This window comes from Piliocolobus tephrosceles, chromosome 1 (genome assembly GCF_002776525.5).
Source record: "Piliocolobus tephrosceles isolate RC106 chromosome 1, ASM277652v3, whole genome shotgun sequence".
NCBI classification, from domain to species: Eukaryota; Metazoa; Chordata; class Mammalia; order Primates; family Cercopithecidae; genus Piliocolobus; species Piliocolobus tephrosceles.
Genome location: NC_045434.1, coordinates 64,592,689 through 64,598,949, shown reverse-complemented (window position 1 = coordinate 64,598,949; position 6,261 = coordinate 64,592,689). Strand labels below are relative to the sequence as shown.

Genomic DNA, 6,261 nt, shown 5'->3' with positions numbered 1-6,261 from the left:
CCCCCTTGGGCTGTGCTCTGCTCTGGGGAGGGTGTTTGACTTGTTGAAATGCTCTCTCCTTTGAGATGCTGTGCTCTCCCTCCAGGGAGGAGCAGAGGCTGTGCTGCAGAGGCTAGGGCATGCCTCTGGAGGAGCCCTTGGGAACAGGAACGTGCTTCTCCCAGCGAGAGCAGCCATGCCGTCTTGTGAATGTGGTGCCTGGTAGGATACTGCGTCTGTTAGTTACTTCTTCTTGGTGGCTGAAGGAGGAGGTCACCAGCTCTGCCTTGGGGAGGTGTGGAAGCTGGTCTTTGGGGCGTCTCCTTCCCTACCTCCAGAGTTAGATTTCACCTGAGACTGTGGTTTCACTTTTGAGTCCATCTTCACTGAGTCAAGCAGATGATTTAGGAATGACCAGGGAGCAGAGTTGGTGGTTTGCCTTTGGATCTGCATTGGTTTGGACCCGTGAACTCTGTGGTGGGCATTGTGTTTGTGTAATAGACCATTGGTATGCTCATTTTTCCTCTCGCGGAAAGCACTAGCTTCCTTGAAAGCAGTTCTGGGCCATGCCTATCCTTCTCTGCCAGAGCTGAGCCCGTCTACTGGGGGGACATGGAGACACCCGAGCCCCAGTCTTCATTCCACTCCTCCTCCTTCCTTTTGCCCTCCACTGTCTTTTGCTGTCCCCCCAGCTCATCCCAGGGGCAGGGTAACCTTGGTGCATCCTCCCATCCAGCCAGCAATCCTGACCCAGGGGCCCCGTGCCTGGACTGAGTCTAGGGTTTTTGTCATTAGTGTTAAGGGATGGACGGAAAACTGAACTTTTAGGAGTGCAGCTGCCTAGGAACATAGACCTCCATACCTCTGACCTAGGGAAAACCAGAAAAACTGATACTGGGTCCACATAGGCTTGGAAGGCTGTTACTTCTTGCGTTGTTACCTGAGTAGCAGTTTGAGGGTCACTGTGGGTTTGGAGGATGTGATTCCCACACTGGGGCTCAGGGCCTGGGAAATGCAGTGGTCCCTGGGTTCTGAGTCCTCCTTTGAAGGCCACCCTGCCAGAAAGGAAGAGCCTAATGGAGGTTTCTGGGGACTTTGGGCCAGCCAGTAACTCCATGCTCCCTCCTGCCCACCCTTGGCCCCTCATGTGTATACCCTTCCTTTTATCACCCTTCCCTCTGATTCACAGCCCCCACCCCGGCAGCTGAAGACAGAATGCCCAGGCTGCTGCCTAGAATGACAGGAAGCTGGGCTGCCCTTTCAGTTTATACATGCAATGGCCTGGGACTGTCTTTTGAGGGCAAGGCATTCCCCTTTTACAAAAGAGCCTTCTCCAGGCCCCTCTCTCACCAAGATGAGCTCTTCCTTACTGCCAGGAGCCCTGAAATCAGCATTCCCAGAGGAAAGAAGATGGCCATCTGGGCTTGGCTTCCGGCTCCCCCCATCTGGCTGGAACACACATCAGTCACGTAAGTAGCTGTGACTCAGCACCCAGCGCTGCCTTGGCAGAACCTTCCCACGTTCTGGATTTGCACACAGTGTGGTAGCGCAGCACAAGCAAGCAGGGTTAGGCAACTGGGGGCCAGTGTCTGTTTGTTCAGTGGGTTTGCTTGTAGATTTCAGAAACGAGGATTCCTTCACCTTCCGTTTTCCTCCAGTGTTATTTTTTAGGTACCATGCTAGGCTTTAAAGACAAAGCATCATTTACAGAATGAAGCAGAAGCTATCTTTGCATCTCCAGACTGTTTTTAACCAACAGCCTATAGATTGTATTTAACCCTCAGATGTGTTTGGCCTGCACGGGTTTTGGTTTTGGTTTTTGTTTGAGACAGGGTTTCACTCTGTAGCCCAGGCTGGAGCGCAGTGGCACAATATCAGTGATGCGTTGCTTGCTGCAACCTCTGCCTGCCGGGCTCAAGCAGTTCTCATGCCTCAGCCTCCTGAGTAGCTGGGACTACAGGTGTGTGCCATCACACCTGGCTAGGGTTATTTTAATGTATCTGATTTTGCATGCATTTAGACAAAATATGGCCTCTCCAGGACACTGTATTTCTGCTGCCTGCTGTTACCACTTCTCTGTCTCAGGTTTCCTGCCCAAGCCCTCTGAGCAGCCTACCTCAGCCTCCTCTCTTTACATGTGAAGACACTGAGGCCCATTCAGGGCAAGTGGCAGGTCCCTGTTCTCAGAGTTGGGGCCAAGCAGGTATTAAAACCATTGTGTTCTGATTCTCTGTGTGCCCAGGCAGATGAATGCCCTGGTGTGAGGTGGAGAAGCCTGCAGGTAGAATGTGGGGACAGAAATGGACCAGGCTGGAGTATAGCTCCCACACCTTTTCCCTGCATGGCAGCACTCACAAGACTGACATACCCACCCTTCTGGGTGGGTGGTTTTCCTCCCCAGACAGCCATGCCAACCCTTTCACCTTCGGCCAGTTTGTTTGGAGTCATTAGGCTGAGGTGGGTAAAACCCATCACCCTCCTTGGATGGCAGCAGGACGGGGTTTTCATGGGCTGCCTTCTTACAGGTCTAGGTGGCCTTCAGGCATGGTGCCAAGGAGAGCAAGCCCCTTCCAGCCCTTGTCAAACTAACTGGCTGCTTCCTAGTAGGGAACAGCCACCAGCTTGTTTCAGCGAAGAGTCATTGCTCAGCTAACTCTGAGAGGAGAAAACTGGTTCTGTTGGGAGGGCTGAGACCTGAAGGACCCCTTTTATCCAGTGGAATTGGAAAGGCAAAGGGTTTCAATACTAACGTGATTTTTTTCTCCACTTCTTTTAGAGTGTTTAATTAAAGTGATGCATTGTTAATGGCTTCTTATCTCTTCTTCCAGAGAGTTAAGAGATAAATGTTAGAATCCAGGAGTGGGGACCCAGACTCTGGCTTCTATTAACTCCCTCAGTGGCAGTGGCCCCCTGCTATGCACAACCCCTCCGCTGGACTTCGAATGGTCCCTTACGGGTAGCAGGAGAGACGTTAAATAATCACACTGATGACCAAGTGAGATAAGTGGCTACTGAAGGAAAGAACTTGAGGCTGGCGAGGACCACTTAACCTTCTAGCGAGCCGGGTTAGACTCAGGGAGGCTTTCCTGAGCTGAGGGGAGGATGACTGAAGTTCCCTGGAGTGGTGATGGATGGGGGCGGGGCTGAGGGGTGGTAGCTAAGGGAGGGTGAAGGAGAGTATTCCAGAAGAGACAACAGCTTAAGCAGGGCCTTGCAATGGAGGGAAGTGCTTTCTGATCACCGCGGAACACCTGTGTGAGGGCTCATAGGAGGGGGTTTGTGGATACTGGTAACTAGAAGTTGATAAGGAAGAGTGGCTAAAATGAAAAGCGGAAAAGTGAGAATCTCATCAAATCCTCTCATTTTACAGGATTTGGACTCTCAGTAATAACTGTCCTTAAGCACTCACTCCTGACCTTACAACCCAGGCTGTTACCTGGTTAACAAGCCCCAGGTGTTGGCTGCAGTTGTCATCACTGAGAGCCCTTGTGTGCATATCTGCCCCAGCTCTCCCACCTGTGACTGAGGCTGGCAAGTCCCACCATGGGCCGTAGAGCCTAGCGCTGGTGTCAGAATCGCTTGTTGCAGGTTCATCTTCGGCGTCTTTCCCACAGCCACAGCCATGCTGGGGAAAGACGGCAGAGGAGCTAGAGGAGCAGGAGAACAAAGCAAGCTGCCTCAGACCACCCAGGCTTCGCAGAACCCAGATCGTGCTCCTGTCTCTGCCTAAGTATAACGTGTTATGTAGTCAGTATGATCCCAATCAGTGCAGAAGTATCACCTAGGAATTTCCTGCCCCACCCACCCTATTTTGTTCTTAATGAAGTTCAAGAACAAAATGAGATGATAGTCAAGTTATGGAGCAGGCTGCTGTGGGTACAAGGGAGGAAACGCAGTCTTTGGAGTTAGACCTGGGATCTGCATTTATTGGTTGTGTGACTGCAGACAAGTTATTTAGCCTCATTAAGGATGAATTTCTTCTGCAAAAATGGGAAAAATACCTGCCCCATACGACTGTTGTGAGAATTAAATACCACAACTTTTGATGTTCAAATTCTATTTCTTACTTCTCCTTCTAGCAACACATACTGTTAGTTCCAGGAACCATAAAAATTATAAGCCTGTATCTGGAGGCCGGAATAATTGGTAGGGAACCTAAAATACACAGTTTCTACTCTGTCTCTTTTCTCTTGGTTATGGTATCAGAGGAAATACACGTGTTTTCTTAGCTTCAGACAACCAAAAAAGATGATGCTGTAAGGAGATGGGAAATCTAATTTGGAATACAGTGTGCAAATCTTATTTTCAAGCAGATTTTGAAAATAAAACTCAATTCTTATGTTAGAGGATTATCTGCTTAATACAATTATAGGGTACCAGTTTAAGTCACGTCAGAGGTTAAATAAGATTGCAGATTAACGGGGTCATGTTTGAATGTTCTGATACTTACATATGAGGTGGGAAGGAGGAACGCATGCTCTTCTCAAATAAGACACATAGAAGAGTCGCCCTGGCCCAGGTTGAAACTCACCTTTGTGTAGCAGCTGGAGCTTCATTCCACAGGCAGATAGGGTGCTTGTGTCCTGATGAAGTAAGAGAATGTATCTGGAAACACTTTGTATACTGTGAAATACTATACAAATGCAGGGCAGTATGAATGTAAATATTAATGTATTTTAATGATAATTTTGGCTATTTTATTTCATCATATATAATAACTTATGGTGACTGGTGTGAAGTCAAATAGAATTAACCTAGAATTAATGAGTTTTGTATTGCTCTCATCTATTTGAAGCATCAGCTGTGACTTCCATGTTGCTTTGCGCAGCACTGTGTAACCTCCTTTGTGCCTTTCCCATGGAGCCCTGTGTCGTATCACAAGTAGAACTGCAAGAAGACATTTCTCCTCAGGGCAGAGGCTGGGTCTTCCGATTGAATCTCCCTTCTTTCTTCATTGAGATCCTCTTCTTCTGGAAGCTGGTTTCACATGGTGGCTTAGATTTTTCCATCTTTGTATCTAGCACCATTTGAAATCAGTGTTTTAGGAGTAAGAATTGCAGCACAGCCAAGGGTGGACTGCAGAGGAACTGCTGCTCATGGGACTGGCTCCTCTCCTCCTGCCACTTGAGTCTGTTCAAGAAGTCCAGGGAAGAACTTGAAGAGCAAAATACACTCTTGAGTTTGTTGGGTTTGGGGAGAAGTGACAGTAGGGAAGGGGGTTGTGTTTAAAATAAATACAGTGGCTTGAGCAGGGACAGAGGTCGTGATGCTATTTCTGTTGACTCCTAGCAGCCGTTACCAGCATGAATGTGTTGGTAGGGCCTTTGAGTGTGGCAGTTGTCATACTCTGTTGGATAACAATGTATTGGGTATTGGTTGTCATGGGGCAGGGGAGAGGGCAGTACACCTGGAGGACCATTTTGTCCACATCAGCACCGTCAGTCTGCTCTTAGAGGATGCCCTGGAGTATTCAGCGTCAGTTGCGGGGCACCCGAAATCAGACTTGCCACCTGGACTGTCGAGGTGCAGACCCTGGGAGCACCACTGGCCCATCTCTTACACAGGCTGACCGATTTCTCCTGGTGTTCAGAGTCTGTTTTTGTCTAGCACCATTTGAAATCGGTTATGATGTAGGGGGAAAAGCAGCAGCCTCGAAGTCTCATGCCAAGTCTGGGCGGCAGCAGCCTGTGGTTTCCTGGAAGATGGATGGGCAGAGAATGGGGAAGGAAGATCATGTTTTTCCCTACTAACTAACTTCTTTAACTGTGTGTATGATACGTTATTGCAGAGGTAAGAGATAGTTTAATGGATTTTAAAAAACAAATTACTATAATTTATCTAACGTTCTCAGTTCCATTTTGCTGAAATGTAGTACTGCTCTAAATTCTATAAATTGATTGCTGTTGAATTATCTTTCTGTTAAGAAGAGTCTATTCATGCATCCTGACCTTAATAAATACTATGTTCAGTTGATCATGTCTGTGGTTTTTCATCTATTATTTCCCATTCATAATTCTGTGATGATAAGAAGTGGGTCCTGAAAAATTAATTTGCTATGCAGATCTTGCCTACTTCATAAAGAATTCAAAGTAGGTTACAGCCAGACAGACGTTAAAAATGAAACCCATTAAGGCAAGAATGAAATTCTGTGAGCCAAGAAATGAAATGAGAGAACAGATTAGGGAAGAGAAGAAATGTTGAAGATCAAGGCTGAGGGACGCTCCCTACTGAATGGGAAAATTGTCCTTGATTCCCCATGGGCTGTAGACACAGCCCTTCTGC

General features: G+C 47.8%; 1 long non-coding RNA gene across 3 annotated transcripts in view; it reads left to right on the top strand.

Moving 5' to 3' along the window:
• LOC111531167 overlaps nucleotides 1-5,955 on the top strand; it is a 24,235-nt gene extending 18,280 nt beyond the window's left edge. For all 3 annotated transcript variants that reach the window (XR_003309888.2, XR_003309889.1, XR_003309887.2), the window contains exon 4: nucleotides 1,356-5,955. This is a non-coding gene — a long non-coding RNA (uncharacterized LOC111531167). The remainder of the gene's footprint in view (nucleotides 1-1,355) is intronic.
• The last annotated feature ends 306 nt before the right edge of the window (nucleotides 5,956-6,261 follow it).